The 20,304-nt window shown below is 43.0% G+C and overlaps 1 long non-coding RNA gene across 1 annotated transcript in view; it reads left to right on the forward strand.

The window, feature by feature from the left end:
- The first annotated feature begins 1,969 nt into the window (after positions 1 to 1,969).
- LOC133220271 (uncharacterized) overlaps positions 1,970 to 20,304 on the forward strand; it is a 36,545-nt gene continuing 18,210 nt past the window's right edge. The window contains exons 1-2 of the long non-coding RNA XR_009727681.1: positions 1,970 to 2,325; positions 6,127 to 6,183. This is a non-coding gene — a long non-coding RNA (uncharacterized LOC133220271). The remainder of the gene's footprint in view (positions 2,326 to 6,126; positions 6,184 to 20,304) is intronic.

Consider the following 20,304-nt stretch of genomic DNA (forward strand, 5'->3'; position numbering starts at 1 on the left):
GTTACCATCCCAGAGCCACACACACATGCTCCTGAGGTGCACCAGTGCTGTGTCCTTTGGTTTGGCTCCTACTTCTGGTGGCAGTTCCAGCTTCTGGATGCCACGTCAAAGGATGCGCATCCCCTGCTCATCCAGCCGTGCTGCAGAAAGGGTAACGAACAACTGAGGGAGGTATGGGTGTCTGAAATCACCACAACTGTTTGCTAAAGGAGCATGTGTTTAAGACTTGGCTTCATCAGTTCAGAGCTTTAGGGTAATTCCTTTTAGTCATGAATAAGATGTACTACCCACTTGCTTTCAATGTCTCAGGCTCAGTGAACACTTAATAGGTTTAGTTCTTGGCACAGCCAACAAGAGTGTCTGAAAGATGGTGCAGAGATGGCCCAGAGATAAAATTCCAGTTTATCTGCCTCTTAGGAGCATTCCTGACTAAAGGAAAGCTTTGGGATATGAAGTGGAAATGTACCAAAGTGTTTTGGTTAGTGCATTTGGGTTCAATTAGCCTAACATGGCTGCTTCTCCAAACTGCAAGAAACTTACTCTGGGGATTTCCAAAATCTCTTCGAGTTCAGGATGCTGCAAATAACACCACAGCTTGTTTTTGTCATGCACTTTTGGGGCTTTTCCTTTTATGATCTTGAATGAAACCAGGAAGAACAGGGATATGTGAGCAATAAACTACTGGAAAAAAAACCCCAAACCAAAAACACAGCAAGAACTCCAAAACCACTTGGTTGCACTTAGGAGCAAAGGACCCGCAGTGCTTCTGAAACCTATCCACGTGAATACAGTCCCAATGTGCACTATTAACGTTTGCCATCCAAACTGGGTATATATTCTAAAGGTCTGGGTCGTTTGGAATCCAGAGATTTAATCTCTGGCATGGTCTGCCCTGTTCAAACCAGGACTCACAGCCTTGTGAAGTCTGCAGTTACTCAGACACAAAGGTCACGATCGAGTTGTAACCTATTTTACAATGCAGAGCAATATTCATTATCTTAGAGGTCTTAGAGTGATAATGGCCCATTCAGTTGTAATTCTGCTTAGTGCTCCTTCCTCTGACAACGTTATGGCTTTTGTTATTTCATTATAACTCTTACAACACTTGGTGTTTTTATGAAGGCAGTGACACAGCAGCCGGGGCCAGCATAGGCTTCATTACAAAAAGGCTAAATTTCTAAGTCCTATTGTGGAGGAGAATTGAGATGTGAGAGCTAAGTGTAACCTCAAGGAAAAAAATGGAAAGCCACTGAAAAGCTCGAAATATAATGGAAAGCTTTAAAAATAACACATGCAATTTTGTTTAGAATTGCTTTTCTTCAGCAACTCCAGTGACTTCTGTGAGAGGGGGGGTTTCTGCTGCACGGGGTTGGAACACTCAGACACAGCAATAGAGTAAATTGCAAATTGAAGTGCCAAAACCAGTCTGTCCTGTACAGGTCACTGAAGTAAACGCAGCTCTTGCCTGAAAGCATTTGTAATCTAAAACCCCAGCACTCTTCCCATTGAAGGTAATGACAAAACTCTCTGTGATTGCAAACGGAACAGGATTAGGCCCTAAGTAAATAAAAGGCACCTTTTTTTTTGGGTCACCAGATACTCCTTACCTATGACAAATTCAAATCGCTTTTGTTCAGGAATCTACTGACCTAATTTTATCGGACAAACTTCTTTCTGCAGCGTTCTTTCCTCACTTTCAAGCAGGTTTGCAAAGACAGGATTTGAAAGAGAATTCCCATCTGTTATTGAAGCATTTAATCATTCTTTAAAAGCCAGTGCAGTTTTATTTTCTCTGGGGAGTGAGTAGCATTAGCTGAAGCATAAAGCAAACTATACCAAGTGTAGAAAAAACTCACCCTGATGTCCTGTTTGACAAACTGACCTGTGGGTCACAACCTGAGTTTATTGATCTGTGGGGCCTTGTCTGGGTGTCGGGCATGTTTTCTGGACTTTGGTTACAGCCGCATTCCTGACTTCTGAAGAGTAGGGGGTGTGGATTTCTACTAGGAGTAACCACTGGGAAGGAAGTAATGTTCATTAAGTGTGCAGGCAGTGCAGGACTAAGCATGCTCAGTGAAAAAGCTTTTCTCCTTTGCCTGTCAAGCCCTATGTTTGAACTCATTCCAGGATGCCGGATTTACTTTTCATGAAGAAACAGTACCTGGCTGGACTGCATTTTTCTTTCCCTCCTTAGTCACCGGAAGATTGGAAACACTATTCTTTTGATGATCACTCTCAGTAATGCAGTGTGCCTGCATGCAAGTGTGAATCTTGCAGTGGAGAAGGAAGACAAACTTTGCTACCTGTGAAATGAAGACTTCTTAGGTCAGTAAAGGGGTGCAGAGAAACTAACTTTCCCAGCAGCTTTTGGCTTTGAACTAATGCTTTTGGTTTCTGCTCTCCTGTATCCCCTTCCCATCTGAACTTTGCCAGAAGTTTAGCAGCTTTCTGATTGTTCAGCCTCTCTGAGAAAGGTAAACTTGGTCGAAGTGAAAACGTGATGAGATCTGTGGGGAGCTGAGCTTAGTTTGTGAGAACCTGAGCTGCTGCTTAGCAGAGAGGTTCGTTCTCTTTCCTTTCCCTTTCCTTTCTTCTTTCTTAGTGGTTCCTATAAATGCAATCCTTTGCTTCCAGCGTGCGTGTGTGTGCTTTAAAAGACTGTTCCCGCTTCTCTCCCCGCCCTCTCCCTTAGAGCTGAAAATGAGACTCGTCCTTGAATAATAAACTCTGTATGTTATCAAGCAAATCTTGTGGCTTGTTCATGTGATCTTTTCCAGCCTCGGCAGAGATGGTTTGCCTTTTAATACATTCGCAGTTCTATCTGGAAAATGAATTGCAAAACTGTGAGAGGGGTGAGAGAAAGCAATTTTTACTTGATAACAACATGGTTTAATGTAGCAGACTATTGCGCTTTTAGCTTTGTAAGTGCTCTCTACTTTTTGGGTTTGAAAGGCGTATTTCGAACTCCTGTCTCTTGAGGCTTTGTAATATTCCCAGCCTTAGAAAGGGGGGGGGGGGGGGGGGGGGGGGAAATAACTCTTTCTTGTGACTTAATGCTGCCTAAATAAGATTTTTCTGAGCATAGGCCAAATGGTCAAGAAACAAAGTGACCACTGAATAAGAAGTGAAATGGCCTCAAATCATTACAAACTGTCTGTAGTTAATGATTGTTTGAAGTAGGCCAGCAACATTTGGCAGTTTCTGGTGTTAAATTTTGCCCTGTGCTCTTCAGAATGGTTCTGTTGCTTATCAAAAGTTAGCATTTAATCCTGTAAGTGTGAAGACTATATACAGCTTTCAGTGTATGACTTTCACGTGTTTAAAAGCTCTATATTCCTTACTTGGTTACTCTAAGCTGGAAGTTGATTTCCCATGCAAAGAATAAAGAGCATCAGGTTAGTTATGATGCATACTCCTGGTTTCAGGATTAGAAGTGCATAATATCTTCTCAGACTACTATAGGTTCTGCTCCTGCTGCTCACCACTCTGCAAAAGAAAGCTCAGCATCTCCTTGCAAAGGGTGAGAACAGAGGAGAAGTGACTGGGTTACACCGGGTCTCTTGTCTGATTCCCACCGGGATTACCTGCGGCGTGTACATGGAGGGATGGGGAGCAGCTAGGCCAAGCAGAAGGAATCTGCAAATGACCAAAGCTGAAGCTCTCTGATCTTTCCTTACATTTATCCCCTGAGATCCAAGGAAGTTTTGGGTGAGAGGAGGATGGGAAAATTTCTTTGCATTTTTCCTCTTTGATTTAGCAACCTGCAGGGGATTATGGAGGCAGGCAGGGTTGTGCTGCAGATGGACAGAGTCTCTCCCCTCTTTGCATACAGCACCTCCATTTCCTTAGCTGTGAAATGGGGAGGGTGACCGGGAGGGTGTTTTGTAAGGTACTTTGTGTATTCATGGAAGGAAAATGCCTCGTACTTCCAGAGGAGTGATAAACCCAGGCTGCAACACTGCACGTCCTGATCTGAGTTTTGAATGCTAACTTTTAGGCCTGCAGATTCAGCTGAGATCCTTTTAATGACATTAGCAAGGTAAAATATTGTCCTTATCCAGATGAGAACAGCATGGCATTCCCTGTGCTATTGTTCATTTTCAGGTATTCAAATCCAGCAGCTTTGCATGAATCCGCTTCACGTGCAAAATATAATTAGGGACAGGAAATGTTTTTGGATTATTTCATTTCCCTTCCTAGGGTTGGGATTTTGCAGTTTCTACACTTGCAGAAGTTAGAAGTGGAAAACAACTCTTAGGCCATGGAGCCCAGGTCTTAACAACCCTACCTGTGATGTATAAAACGGTCCATTAAATGAGTATTGGCCAGATTTTAGCCACTAAGCTATTTAGCATCTCCCTGTTTTTGTTTTCATTCTTCACCTTCCCAGGTATTCCAAGGCAAGTCCAATACTGTTCATTTGTTTCATTTACATCCTTCTTTATTCTTAAAACAGAAGAGGGGAATTCCATAGTCCCTGGAAACATCTGGGTCTGTCTAAGCTTTTATCTACCTCCAGAATGAAGCAAGCTGCTGCAAATGTGTGTAGCATGGTTTTCTCTTTCATTTGTGTGTTGAATCCTCACTTTTTGAACAGCTTAAATGGGGAAAAACTCACAGTGCATCTCCTCCAAGTTCCATCTTGCTCTCTGAAATGGAAGCATATCTTCTGAAACCAATGATAATCAATAGACAGAGGTGAAATCTGAATAGAGAAAGCAAGAAGTGCGAGAATGGGATATGTTGTTTGAGCACAAGGTTACCTTTGCTGTGAGTTTGTCCCTATCTAGGACATGCAGAGCAGAAGCACAGTGGTCTTGGGTCTCTGGTGTGGTTAATTGTGGCAGTTCCCTTGTTTTAGTGCTTACACAGGGACACCCTATCAAGGCCTCTTTTGAAGATGGTGGTTGCTCAGAGCATTTTGAGTTATCAGGATGTCAAGACCCATCTGAAACACCCTGGCTAAGTCACTCAGCGAAGTAAGCCAGCTTGTGTCTGGCGCTGCAATAGAATAACAGACCCCAAATGGGTTTATCTCTAATGGGTCATTCTTGACCTAGAGATGCTAAATGTGATCTGTTCAGATAATGTACCCTTGTGCTTATTGGAATGTTCTCCAAAACTGGGTAGGACTTTCTGTATCACTACAGGCAGGGAAGTATAAAACAAATAGGGGATGATTTGTTTTAGAGAAAGCTACATTAGATGACATAGCTTCTCTTTTGAGGAAGCACAGAGTTTGCACTACATGTGAGAATGTGCAACTGTATTTTTTTCATATCTAGCATAGAAGTGCAAGGCAAAAGATAATAATGGTACCTCAGGCAGTATTTTAGAGTATCGCAGGCAGTAACCTGTGCTTTCATCCTTGAGAAGAACCAAGGAACAGCAGGGCAAGTCACTGCAGGCTGTTCTGTCTAATGTGTGTTTTGAGGCAGATGATCCTGGATCATTCTTGAGAAGATCTTGAATGTGCCTTTCTTTCCCCACTTTCCTTGAGCCCAAGAGTAGTGTGTGAAAGTAGCTGCAGGGAATGAGCCATGTAGGAGCTGAAAGCCCATGGTCTGGCTAAAAAACATCTTTACAGATTCATAGTAAAACCGATTCCCTCATCTGTAAGCTCTGATGGAGGCTGTGTGTTTACAGGTAACACCTTTCTACCAGTGGAGTTTTACAGCTCCACTACTCTGAAGGATTCACATCTGGACCTGTCCCCTCGGTCACCACTTGCTGAGGTCTGTTCCTTAGCCAGTCATAGCCACAGGTGGAACTTCAGCACTCAGGGTTACTGTAGGGCCAGGGGTCTACTGTTACGAAGCGCTTAAGTAATGCATCCTCTTCTCCACTGATGAAAGTGAAGCAAGCTCTTTCTTTTCTCTGTGTACTGGTGGGTTCAAGTAGATGTCTGAAGTTGCAAAGGTGTTCAGAGCAGAAGCAGCAAGACATGGATGATTTCTGAGGAGTGTTTTTCCTCAAGCTGTTGATTTTAGTGTAATTTTTCCTAGATGTTGCAGGTACTGCCACATGCAACCACATCTGGGATAGAGAAAAGGGACCTGTAAGCAAAAGACAATCCTTCAGTGCAGCACTGGTATTAATGGTGAATTCCTCCATTTATTTTTGCAGGTAGCAGTGGAAATGAAAGCAATGCTATTTATCATATTGTTCACAGACTGCACAAATGTAAGTACAAATACAGCTGAACACTGCGCTCTATTTCACCATAGATGAAAGTGTGAGTCTAATGATGAAAGAGCAATAAACATTCATGTTGCGAGTGGTTTCAAACCAATCAAGGTTGGTTGGAGAGGACAGTTACACGTGCAACACTTTCTTGCTGGCTTTGCACAACATCAGGGTTCATTTGGATTTAGATCCTGCTGCATTGGGGCCAAAGCTGTCTCTGGAGAAGTGTGGGAGGGACAGAGGAGGAGAAAAGCTTTTAGCTCTGTCTATTGAGAACCCCCTGGGTAGCAATGTCAGAAACTCCTGCAGGACCGAGGTGTTGAAGTCCTATTATTAGAAGTATTGTGAGAGACTAGATCAGGCTTTAAAGCTTTCAGGAACCTGAAAACACAGGTAGGAACCCCTTGGGATCCATGAAGTGTCTGAACAGGTTGTGTGCCTCACTCTGAGAGTTAATACTTAACTCACTATAGGGGCATTAACAAAACCCACTGGACTTCTGCATGGATCTCCCTATGTCCCATATCCTGGTATCAGCTTATTTCAACTGTGATTTGTACATATTGAAGCCTGATTTTAAGGTTCTCAATGGGTAATTTTGAATATATTATCCATCGCTTTAAAATCCCAATGGAAAGTGGTGAATGCAGTACACAGTATTAGTGTCTCTTGGTGCCTCCTGGACTCGTTTCTGTGCTCACCAAAGTTCAGGGGATTCTTTGTTTGAGTTCAGTTTCAGCCACTTAAGAGGTTGGAAAGTGCTGCAAACTTTTAAGCTGAAGTTCAGTGCAGATTCTGCTCTCTGTAGTTGGGAGTTGCAACCTGGGCCACAACTCAGCATTTGGATTCCCTTCCTTCCTCAGCAGACATGCAAAGAAATAGGATTTTCTGCATCACTATGCAAATTCCCCAAAGAAATGGGTGCCTTTCTGAATCGCCTCTGTGTTGCTGTTGGGGTTCAGGTGGTTGAAGAAATGAGCTTTGTGTTCACAAGGCAGCAGGGACTAGGGTTTCTCCAAAGTGCCTTTGTTTGGGTATATGTAAAGCTATCAATGCGTCATTCTTTCTGCTTCAGCTGTTAGAGACTCCCATCTTCTCTATTGATTTTACCCAGAATGCTTACTGCCCTTGAAGGTGTGACCTGTACCTCAGGCTAATTTATTTCTGTCATGGCTGCAGCATATTTTAGAGGGCAGCGGGGGTAGGAGGGAGAACAATGAATTCAACATGGAATATAAATCCCAAGCCTGTAGCCTTCAGACATTCCACTGCATCCCCTGCTCCATACTCTCATTTGGCATCTGCATGGTCTTGGATTAAGAGGGGAAAAAGAAGGGGGGGGGGGGGGAAAGGCATTTGTATAACTAATCAGGTGAGCCATTCTGGGGTAATCCCTTTGGTCACACATACTGGTATGTGTATTACCATTTTGCTAGGCTTCTAAAGCATTTCCAATGACGTCCTAGTTTATGAGCCTGAATGAAAAGTCTCACCTTGATGGCCTAGAAGTGTTCTGGATCTGAGCACAGCTGCTTTAATCTGTTGAAATGTGGGTCGTGGAATGTGGAGAGACAAAGACTTAGGGTTTGTGCTGAAAGCTCATTTTGGACCATAACGGTGATGGGGCTGATGGATTTCCTTTATTTTGGTGTATTTTATTTTGCATCGTATTGTATATTCTTTCCTCTTTGGTTTTTATAGACAATAATGTGAAACTGAAATGATGTGTCAGCACAAATACTAAGCTTAAGCACTGGGCCCTTTTCATTATTCTATTGAAATAAGTGGGGTGTATTCTTGTGACCTGCTTGTGTAGCTGAAGTCTTTCCTGCCCCATATGGTTCATCAGTAGCATAGGATTTCTTTAGGGCAAACATGTTGCTTCCAGTTCCCCGCACAGAAAGGCTGAGCACTGCGTACTCAGTGGGTTGTGGAGAAATCTGTTGGGAAACCCTGGACTTAGTACCACGTGCTCGGGATGCATGCAAATCCTGGGATACACTGTGCAGTGTTTTACAGACCCACCTCTTCCCACCTTGGATTTGTGAGCAATAGCCAATGAGTCCTGTGAAACTGGAAGCACCAAGAAGCAAACCCTGGCTCTCCAATATGATGCTACTGAATGATTTCCTAGACTGAGTGTTTGGACTCTGCAATTCAGACCAAAGTTTGGTGTTCAGGTCTGAGTTTATTTTGTTCTCCTGCAGGGGAGAGGCAGCTTTAAGGAGCTATATCAGAACATGAGCTTCACATAAAGCACAGTTACTGCCTTCCTTGGAAATGTAGGGCTCATACTTCAGAGCGTTTGACGCAGGAGTACCTGGCCTGGGGTTACTGCTGTGGGTCAGGGCAGTGAGGCCAGCTGGGTAGGTCAAGCTTCAGAGGAATGCAGAGTGCTCTGGAGTTGAAGTGTATGAGATTTCCAGGTGATTTGCTGGGAGCTGCTGCCACAGAAAGCACTAAATTAGCCTAGGATGGCTGAATGCAGTGAAACTTACACCAGTCTGGCCTGAATTCAAACCTTATAGTTAAGTCTTGTTACTTGCCGTGTGATTTGGGTTCTAAGTGGGTCCGTGTCACACAGCCATAAATGTTTTTCTTCCCCCCGAATGTTTTCTGCACTGAATCACTCAGAAGCATTTCTGTAGCACCTACTGCTGTAGAGACAAGAAGAAGTGGAACAGGAGGTATCAATTCAAAGGAGAACTGTGAATATAAAGAAGGTTTATGATTTGTGCAGGGGGCAGAGGGATGCTGTGCCATAGGAAATGAAATGATCCTTTGGCATAGTGTATCTTTTCACATCTCCACTTTCTGCACTGTGGCAAGCATATATATATGACCTCCGCCAACGTGCTGGTTATTACTCATGGAACAAAGCAGCCAGGGCTGGGTGTTCAAGCATGTAGTCTCCTTGTATCTTGGCATCTTTGTGTTTATAGGTCTCACTCTTTTTACTTTGCCCCTAATAGCAATAAAATAAAACAAGATCCGGTCTTTTCATAGCATCGCCACTCTCCTAAAACAGAGGGAGGGAGGAAAAGAAAGGCAGTTCCACCACAGAAGAGACCCTGTGCTCCTATAAATGATTTTTGGGCCTCCAAGATAAAACTGGGAGAGAAAGGGAAAAATACAAGTGCTTAACTGCAGTATGGTGCAGCCATCCTGTGGTTGAGCACAATACCTTGTGGTCTGATTTCTTAATTGCCCAGGGTGCCTGATCCATACTGGTTTGTCACCAGTGGAATAAGGAAAGGAAAATCAGATGTTGGGTGGGAAGATGACTATGGTTTTTGGTTTACTATGAGCCTGTGATGTGCTGGCATCATTTTGGAGGCTGTCACCAGGCAGTGATGCAGCTCTGCTTGCTGTCTTCTCTGAGCCACTGGTGCTGACAGTGCCTTCCTGAGGAGCTGCTTTGCACTAGGAATTCTCCTCCTCTGGTTTTAGAAACCCCTCAGACCATCAGCACTGAAGCCGTTTATGAATCCAGTTCATTTCCTTCATGTCCGCTTGCTGTTCTAGAGGTCTTGTGATATTTCACCCTTTAATATCTGTCCTAAAAGGGTATTCGTGTGCCCAGTTTAACCCCAGAGGCAGCCTCTTTTCAGAAATGAGTCCCAGGGCTAATGGCAGAAATAGAGGACAAGCATGTCAAAGAAATACTGCAGATAAGATGCATAAGGTGGAGTGGGAGATTTTAGGAGTAAAAAGCATCCCAGAAATGCAACTTGGTGGTTATTATTTAATATCTTATAAAGCAAAACCATCAAATTTTCCAGCATGCAAATGAAGGAAAAGTACCTAAAGCCGTGTCAGCGAGAGATGCTTTGCAACATAATTTTATATATGAGAAGACCTCTCATATGCTTCCCAGATGTACAATCCCATATGTCTGTTCTGTTAGGCTGATTACGGAATACATGCATTTATAGCTGAGAGCAAAGGGAGAATTGATTTCTTTCTAGCATGGTGTGGATATCACTGTGTTCAAGATAATTAAACATTAGAACTGCAATACTCACACACGGGTCCACCCGGTGTTTTAGTGTGGGAGACCATGGATGGAACTATTGGTGTTAGTAGTGCATATGTGAGAATGTGTTGCTTGTGATGCTAGGAAGCTTAAGGTTTTCATTTGTCATACCTGATGCTGCAGGTATGTGTGTGAGTAACTTGACTCACAAGAGTAGTCCAAAGAGGATACTGCTTATGTGCAGGAGCTGTATGGATCTGAATCCCAAGAGATCCCGGCCTAAGTGTAGTATGACTTGTGTGTTTAATACAATTGCTCCAGAAAGCTCACTGTTCGAACTGACAAGACAAAGGGAGTATTATTACACATTTAGTTGTAAAGAACTGTGGGCTTGTCTACACTGGAACAGTCAGAAGTTAATTCGTATTAAACTAATGATGCATACATAAAATGCATTAGTTAAACTGCACTGAACCCCTTTGTGGTCACTCTTGTTCATGGTGAAAGTGTTTTCCTTTCATTTAAACTTGATTCGCTTCCAAACTAAATTTAGTGCAACCTCATTAAAGCCGCTTTGGTTGTGAAGTAAAAAGCCCATACAGGGATTTAAATGGTGCTCAAGTAACTTACCTCAAAAATTAATATGATTTCAGGTTTTTTGAGTGCTCTGCTATACGTTATACGCTTTGTCCAAATTCCACTTTGGATACTATCATTCGCTTCTAGTAGTAGTCGGATTTTTTTGCCTTTCAGACTAAGCTTCAAGATAAGGTTCTCATTTCAGCTTTCATAAAATAAAGGCACGATTTGCTGCACAGAAGATCTTTGGGAATATTAACCCCAAGGGTGTCAGTATCTGAATTCAAGTAATTTGGGACTGATTTTAAGTGTATACTTGCTTTTGGAAGTTGGGGTTTGTGAACGCTGAAGATCGTTCAGTACCCCAGAGGGAGTGATGGATATTGGGTTTTACTCGGTATCATAACTGGAAATCTAATCTCTGTGAAATCAAGCTCGTGACTTAGCACTGAATTATTCCACACGTAGAGAGAAAACAGCTTGGCTGAGTGATATTTGTGCTTATGATGAAATTCAGTTAGGCATTAGTTTGAACTTGGCCAAGTCCAGCTGAATCTCCCAAACGTGAGCACAGGCAGGGAACTGAGTCCAGAGCATGGGGGAGTTCAGGCTAAAAGTAGAAAAAATGGAGCACATTCCATGGCTTAACATGTAAACAAACTATTCCATGCAGTATAGAGGCTTTAGGCTGCCAAAAGCAGGTACCTGCAGTCTCTTTCTGTTAACACATGCCTTGAGCTTTAGAGGCAGCATGAACCCCATGAATCCAAACTAGCAAGCAGCAGCAAAGAGTGAAGGCACACAGGACATGGTGATGAGTGTTCTTTGTAAGTCAGTGTAATGGATATCTAAAGTTTTGCTATTACTAGTGCATTTAGAACTGCAGGTATTTGACAGACCTGTGATGGGTAGAGTTATAATAATTTTATATAGATTGGGACCAAGAAAAACAGAAGTCTGTTGGGTTTCATTTCCACTTGTGTTGCTGGCTTCCTCTGTAAGCTGGAGGGGCAAGTAATTGAAGAGCTCAGTGTGCCTCCGAGTTTCTTCACCTGTCAGTTGGGGGAATTACTTCACAGGACTACTGGAAGTATCATTATAATGATAGTTGCAATATGCTTTCATATGCTAGGTAGAAGAGCGGGAGCGTTAACATGTACAAGAGAGAAAGAAAAAAGTAGGTTAGCCTGTCTGAGCTTGTCATGCTTCTACTGTGTCAGCAAACTCGGGGAGACAAGGGAAAGGAGAGGAAGAGAGATCAAAAGAATAGATTAAATTAAAAGTAAACAGGCAAAGTTAAACTTCAAGTGGCAAGTAAGGAGTTGCACAGGACCTGTTCTGTGCCTAACTGCGTTAACTTGGTCCATCATGTGCCAAGCTCTAAGTCATCAGCAGCTCACCACCAAAAATCACAAGGCAATCCCAGTGTCTGCCGTGTGGTTTTGAGCTCCCATCAGCTCTTAGCTGGCCATGCTGAGGCTGCTCTGTATGTGAACAAAGGCCTTTTGAGGAAAGGGAGGGATTATTCCCTGATGATGGGGAAAGCTGGGATGCATCTCCCTTGAGTGATGTGGGACATGGGTACTTGAAGACCTTCACTTTGAGTAGGGCTGTTTTTTTGTGGCACATTAGGATGTGATGTGCAGCTGCTCTGTATTGCAGTGGTGTTGGCAGCAATAAGCAACAAGGGTTGGAGCATCAGGTCCTTGCCTTGTAGCCTTGGCACTGGGCAGTGGCAAGTGGCACATGCTTAGGGAAAAACTGTGTGAAAGTGGGGTTTAAATCTCCTTTCAGCTCTTGGCAATCTGTACTTTAGGAACTGCCCAAAGCACGTGCTGCATCTGATGTGATGTGCAAGGCTAATGTAGAACTTTATATATGGACATGAGAGAGTTAAATTACCTTTCTGTGCTTGCAGTGAAAGCTGCTAGTTACACAAAGCAGCAGCACTGGGAACCTCTCAGAGCCTGCACTCTTTTCCTCCTTCTTTGTTGCAGGGGGAGTAAAAAAGTCTCTATGTGGGATAGCTGCTTCCTCTGAGCTTTGTCAACACGTTCGCACTAGGTTGGGCTTCTGCACAAACGTTTCCCTCTGCTTCAAAGGTCCATGTGTGAGGAAGGCAGCTCTGTAATGTGGTGCTGTTGTGCATCATGTTGCGGTAGCTCAAAACATGGTGCTGTCTCCTGTTGGAGGGCACATCAGACTGATTGATTTGCAGCCTCCCCATTTGTGCTCTTACAGTATGGATTCAGTTTTGGAAGTGGTGAATGTGTGTTGTTGCTGCTGTTTGGCATCTTTCAATGAGCAGGCCACTTAAGTGCTCTCTCAGCTTTTTGGACACAAGGAAGAGACATGATCTTTCCTTTTATGTCCTTTCCTCACCCTGTTTGTTTTCAAGGCACGCTCTCTTGGGTGGTTAAGATGACCAGGCATAGTTCTGAACTGTAGTTCTATTCTATTTAGTACAATCTGTTCTGTCTGATCTTGAAGTAGGCCAAGCAATCTTCATATGCAAATTTTCCTTATAAAGGAGACTAAGAAAAACAGAAAGCATGTAGGGGAAAATTCTTGACAAGCAATATATGAAGGGTTAGTTATATTTTTACAGCATTATAGGTCAAACGCTCGGCTGCTGAAAGCAATCATCCCAGCTGTAATCTTCTTTAACTGTATCCAGTCAGAAAAGAGGAAAAATTGTTTTTCTGCCTTTGAAGAATGGAAATATCTTTTACCATATCCACTTCGACCTGTTTTACTGTAACAGATTCTGGACCCACTCAGCGAAATCATCACAAGCAAAGTTTGATGGAAACAAATTGCACCAGAAAGTTAATCCTAAAACTGCCTTTTGCATCTTCAGCAGCTGGGTAGGTTTTGAAGGAAAAAGTGCTCAATTTGCATCCTAAGCCTCCTCAGCCTCCCTTATCTGTGGCAGAGCTGGACTGCTTGGAACCATGGGTTATGAGCTATAATCTTATTTTTACACACGGTCAGACTGTTTTACTGTGTGTCATCTGAAATGCACCCTTCCTCTGTGAAAGCCACGAGTAACCACAAGCTTCCGCTTTAGTGCTGGAGAACAGTAAGTTTTCAAACGGACTGATGAGTAAATAAGAGTGGAAGGAACATGGCAGAAACCTCTTGGAAAACAAAGAGGAAGATGGAATCCCTCAGAGACCTTATTAACAGAAGTGCCTATTCCCAGCCAACTGAAGTGAAAAACACCTATGCTGGCATAACACAACCCAAATGCAGGAAAGCAGCCACTTTAAATGTGGAGGGCAGGACTTGAAGCACACACATCTCAAAGACATTAGGAGTAGAGCATGGAAAGCGTCATTTTCTTTGTAATGTGCAAAATCCTGCAGTGTGGGGGAGAGGAAGAGGGCAGCAGAAATCTCAGGCTGCCTTACAGCAGTTTTTGTGTCACTGGCAAACAAATGTGGTATGGAAAGGTTTTAATGCAAAATTGAGCCACTTGGATGCATAGTAGCAAGAACATCTTGGTCATAATTTAGTAGACTTGTGTAGTGGTGGTGTTGAGGATCTGGATAAGGTCTATAGGAGATACAGTGATGAAGTAATGGGATGGTCTCTGTCTTTTAAAACTTGCCACCTGCAGAAGGAGGTTATTTCACCCAAGAAAATGTTTTGGAAGGCATGGGGCTTCAGAGTCATCCAAGTGCCTGAGGATTTTGATTACTAGTTCTCTACATTAGAATCAAACGACCTGATGATGTTGATCATCATCATAGACACCAGTGAAACAAGGAGATTACATTGCACAAATGCTATCTTGCAGAGATCTTCTTGCCCAGTATGGTGGTACTTGTATTATAACAGGGTAAAGAGCTGAAGTGCTATTCTTTGTTGCACTGTACAGATATGTGGGATGTTGTATAACAGAGCTTGTGTTAGTCCCTTTTATTTTTGTCCTAGTCATCGTAAATAACAATCTAAATCATACAAAATGAAGGGGAACTTGAGAAGAAGGTTATCCTGAGAAAAGGGCTTGGGAAAGATAAAGGTGACACATCATTTGATACAAACCACGTGATTAATGGTGAGGTTTGTAACTCCTACTTTGAAATGTTAGCATTTAATGCAAATGTGAGCTACATCAGAGAAGAGAATATTTTGGCTTCTAATTCAGAACTGTATATAGGAAGTCAGTAGTACCTATTGTATAGAAGAAGATTGGAGTTATTGAGATACCCTCCCAGCCTCTTTATTTCCTGAATGCATTCATTATAATGTGCTTAGTTGGTTGATAGTGATGCCATAAAATAGAGGCTATACCTGGTGTTTACAGACTTCTGCTTGTTTGGGTGATTCCCTGATTATGCTGTGTATCTGCTTCCCCTTCATACCATCTTGTGAAGATGTCAGACCATTGTCAGTTGAACAGCCCGGTTCTTGTTCCTCTTAAAAGACTTTGTTCTCTTCTGTGCTTTTGTGCAAACCAAATGGCAGCCACTTTCTATTTTATTAGTGGTACCTAAACAGTAAGGAAGGCTGGCCACTAGCCAACTCATTTAAGTCTCTAGAATAATAGTTTGCTCTCTAATGAATAGTCTGGCTTTAAATCTCTCCATTCGATTGTGGTGGCACTCCTGAAGTTGACAGGTACTTATAAGACACTGAGGAAAGGTCATTTGTTGGGTGGTAGTTTCATTTTGTTCAGAGAACCTTCTGGTCGTTCCTCTCCACTCTTGGAAGGAAACAAAAAAAAAGGGACAAAAAATCAGGCAGAAAATTCATCAGTTTTCTCATATTTGCATCAGAAGTCATAAATAATCCATTCCTGGTAAGCAGTTTCCTTCTTTTCTGCCACTAAGCCTGGGTCTATCCAACATTAATGTATTGGTGGCCCATTATTTGTGTTGGTACTGCAGCAGCTGAATCTGAGGCTCTGTCAGTTCACTTTTGTAAGCATATCCAGAAGGAATCACTTTCTGGCCCTATGAAGCTTGTAATGCCAGTAGCCCTAAGACAACAAAGCAAATGGGGAAGGATGGATTGGTTTTCTGTTGTACAGATGGGGAAAGATTTGATGATTTGCCCAGCCTCACACAGGGAGTCTGTAACAGAACAAAATCACTCATGGGCTAAGGCAGTGTGGTAACTGTAGGACTGTCTGAATGCCTCCACTTTGGTTCTTTTCTATGTATCCTAGAGACATATACAGGTGTGTTGCTTGATAACACTGTCTCCATGGACACTTGTGAGTAAATGATTTCCTATTTGTATGTCTGGCAAATGTAACTCCATTCAGCTTCACAGTTAGCATTGTCTTATTCTGAGTTGGGAAACTGAGGCAAGCAGCAAGGGAAGGTTTTGCCCCAGATGTCAGGTATATGTGCTAATCTTGGACTGGAATCTAGGTGCTCCTTGGGACTAGCTTGCAGTGAGCTGGAGTAACTCTGCTGTTACTAGATTTATGGCTTACTTCATCCTTTTCCCGGTGTACCGATAAATCAAATGCTACCATTTTCTTCCTGAAGCTGGCACTTAATGAACTTAAAAGCAATCTGAAGGAGTCCCATAGTACAAAAACTGGCTGTGCTAATGCCCTGTTTCATTTACAACAGAAAAGCAAGAGCAGTGGCAAAGTCATTTTTGCTCTAACTAATTTACTTTAGACTGCAGCCACACGCAGGAGCTGCTGGTCACATACTTCAAGACCTGGATTCTTAATGCCCAGGAGAATAAAGCCTGGAATGACTTGGACATTCCTTTAACCATGCAGGCAGGGAGCTCCATGGATCAGGCTTTGCAAGGGAGAGAATGGTGGTACAGGAGAAGACATGGGAAGGAGAAGGGGACAGAGTTTTGATGGTGTAGGGTGAAAGCTAAGCCGAAATTAAGAGGGAGGAGGAAGCAACTGGAATAAGGGTGTGCATGGGCTTGCAGGTGAGGCTGGGAAGTTTGAACCTGGAGAATAAGGCAGGGGGAAAGTCAGTGAAGCAAGGAGTGCTGTGGTCAGAGTGGACCATGAAATGAATGGGAACATTTCCCACTGCAGATAAGAGCAGAGCATGCCCGAGGTGAAGAGTTCTCAGCCCAGGGAAGTTATTATGTGTCTGAATTCCTGGCAGCTGGCCTGAGGACATAGTTAAGAGAGGAATGAGGTAAAGTGTGGACCCCCACTATGACTTGGCTGAATGATATTTAATATTTAAGCCTTTTAAGGTGGAGAGAGCTGTTTGGGGAGCACCTTTTAAAGAGGAAGGAACACAATTCCTATTGATGAGCTGTGTGCATTCTACATGTTTTTTGTTCAAAATGATACTGGCAAATTAGCTTAGTCTGAAAAGAAGCTTTGGAGAATTGATGCTTTCCAGTTGCTTCACAAGTCCTAATTACTTGTTCTCTCTCCCCTTTTTACCCAGTGTGTTTTTCCCTCTTGCTTTGGCTTGGTTGCAGCCAGGGATGGCAGAATGCATGGCTCTCAGGTGGTGCAGTGTGAAGCTGCTCAAAGCAAACCAATACCTGTAGCGGTTTTAACTCCTAGAGAACAAAACATTCGGTGTTATCCCTGTTTGACAGAGGGAAGTGAAGGACTGTGGAAAGGAAGTGACTTGTCACCCAGCAAAATAATAAGTGTAACTGAAAATGGAATCAAGGTCTCTTGGTGGAGAGAAATTGGTCAGACAGCAAGCAGCATTTCCTCCAGGGTACAGAATGGAAAGTCTATTTCAGAAATTGGTCATTTTAGACATCAGACAGTACTGGGAACTGAAGGTTATTTTATAAGGAAACAAAGCCCTAGTCCAGAGATGACTGAAGCCACTGAATTGTTTCTGTTGCTTTCTGTGGGAGCGAATCTTTGTTTAACAGTGGTTGGTAACAGGCAAGATAACACCTGATGAGCTCTTCCCCATCTCAGTCCTCAGGCTCTGCAGTAAATACTGCTTTTCACTTAGAGCATGGTCAGCTGCTAGATTTTCCATGGTCAAGTGACTTCTGTTTGAAGGAGGAGGGAAGAAGAAATGGAATTGAGTGCAAATTGCTGCAACAGGCAGCAAAGGAGTGGAAGAAAGAGGAAGCAGAGGGTATTTACTTCTCACCTGCTCCAAATTACCCTGCATCAGGATGTGGTGAGGAGGAGGAGTGGTGGGACAGGAGGTTGTGCAGCCAGCGTGCTGGGAACAAAAGGCTTTTCTGACTCAAAATGCCATGCACCAAGGTGGAAGCTCTGCTGCAGCTCTCTGTCTCAGGGCTTTGGTTACACCAGACAGATGCACACTATGGAAAGGTTCAGAAAAGGCTGGCCCACAAGGCTGGGAGATGTTTTTTCTCCCTAACGACACTCAGGCTGCGTCCTGCCATTGCTGGTCAGCGTTTTGCTTGCAGGCTAATGTTACAGTTGTACCAGAACTCGTTCCATATTGGCTTTTGATCCTGGGAGAAAGGGAAAAATCTGGTCAATGCGGTTCTCATTAGCCAAAAAAGCTGTAACATGCTGGAGTCATTAGTAGTTTGTTGATTGAGTTAACCATGCAAGGAGGGCTGCAATTGATCATCTGCGTTCTCATTAAATATGCCATAGTCTAGGAGAGTTTGTTATGAAACTAGTTGGAGTACATGAGGAGTCTTGCTTGCAGCCAAGAGCACCACTTTATATCTTTATGCTTAAATCTCAACCTGTGTAATTAATATCAGAGATGGGACTGAGGTGTAACATAAAAATAGCCTTCCACTAAAGTCTTACTACACAGGTCTTGTTTCAGCTCAACATGGGGAGAGAGACTGGGGCTGAAACTTGAATCCCAATCTAAACTTTCTTAGTGCTGCAAGAGGCAAGGGAAGTGGTGAGGGTCTGTGGCTAGAGGATTTCCATTTGGAACTAAGTAGGTATTTGAAGGAAGGAAGCATTGCTGTGCTTCATTTAAAGATAATGAGGCATAATAAACCCTAACCAAAAGTCAAATTCACTTTGTCTTTGCATCGTTCTTAAGACAGTCAATAAGTTAAAAAGGTAGATATAGGGAGTGGTGACAGAATTTTGCTTTCAATAAATGGGTGAACAGGAGTTGCTGAAGAGTGTTACCTTGAAAATACATCGTGATCACTTTAAACCTTGTCTATGTCTTTCAGCTTTTGAAATGCTGAAGATCACATCTTGAGGGAATTTGTTAGAGCCTTTGAAGTATTTTTATGTTAGGCCCCTATGGCAGAAGATTGTACAGATCAAGAAAGTCCCGAGTAGATTTATTCACAGAAAATGCATTTAAATTACCCAGTTATACGGGCACACATTCTTCATTTATAGCCTGGTGTCTGGTCTCTGAAATCCTCCCAAGAATTGAGGTCATAGAATCTGAAAGCGAGCTTCTGTACACCATGCTTCTGGCCTTTCAGATGTAATGTAGCCTGTACTGTGTGGTAAATTGGACACAACTCAGAGAGGAGCAACAAAAACAATTAAGGGAATAGAGGAACTGACTTACATGGGAAGATTAAAGGCGTTACAAATTTGTGGCTTGGTGAAGTCAAGACTACTGCAAATCACTGGAAGCTTCTGTAGACAGGAATGCAGCTTCAAAATCCCCGTTCTTGTCTGAACCTGTTTTTGTTTGTGTGTTTGTTTTAAAGCAAAATCTTTTCAGAGCAATATCCTCCTCTGGTGTAACTTACCACAGTTCCAGTGAAAACAGTGGAGCAAAGGGATCTGTGCCAAATCAGACTGTCTAAAAACGCAGCCCTTGTGCTTTTTAAAACAGGCAACAGCAGGAGTGGAATCAGTTTGGTGGTGTAAATCCTGCAAGTTAATTCCTGGTATATTCAGAGTGCTTAAATGAACAGGATATTTGGACATCTTCCTTCTGTAGAACCTATGCCTTTGCTGATGCTATTCTGGGGCAAGAGTGGTAATGAGCGGAGCTGGTACTAGAAAGCTTAAAATTGAGTTTAATGCTTGAGTTCAATATTGGCAAAAAGATGGACTGAAAGGAGCCTCTGTTAAATTTTGATTCATATGGTCTCACAGAAGCACAGGAAGCTTTTAAGCCAGTAAAGTCTAATATAGTCCCAGAAAATGGAGGGACATTGCCATGAGAAGCTGCAGGTGCGATCCACCAGTGAATGTATATGACATGCCTCCTTCGGTGCACCATTTGCACAGAGGAGCAGTCTATAAATACCCCAGTTAGTGAGTGCAGCTAGTTGAAGTAGGGTATAGCAGCTCATGTTTTCACCATTAGAAACCCTTAGTTCTGTCCTTGCTGAGTTGATCAAGATGGTGGCCACTTTGCAGACACAAGGAGCGGATTGTTCCTGATGGTCCATGGGGATTGAATTACAGTGAGACTGAGCAATTAAAACCGTGGGCTGACTCTTAGGAAAATTAAGTGTGAAGCTCATTGTGCTGTGAAATAGCCTCAGAAGGGAAGTGACGGAGGCCCTGTTGCTTGGGATGTGGTACTTTTCATAAGGATGGAGTGTTAATTGAAGCATTATGGCCAAATTTTAGCAGTGAAGTTAATTTCTGGCTCCATTGCATGCTCCTTGTTCCAGCTGGGGAGGGAGTTTTTCTGTCCCAGGGCTGAAGTGCAGTGGGA

This window comes from Neopsephotus bourkii, unplaced genomic scaffold, assembly GCF_033783945.1.
Source record: "Neopsephotus bourkii isolate Nb327-2 ecotype Australia unplaced genomic scaffold, CSIRO-AGI_Nbou_v1 NB_1433, whole genome shotgun sequence".
NCBI classification, from domain to species: Eukaryota; Metazoa; Chordata; class Aves; order Psittaciformes; family Psittacidae; genus Neopsephotus; species Neopsephotus bourkii.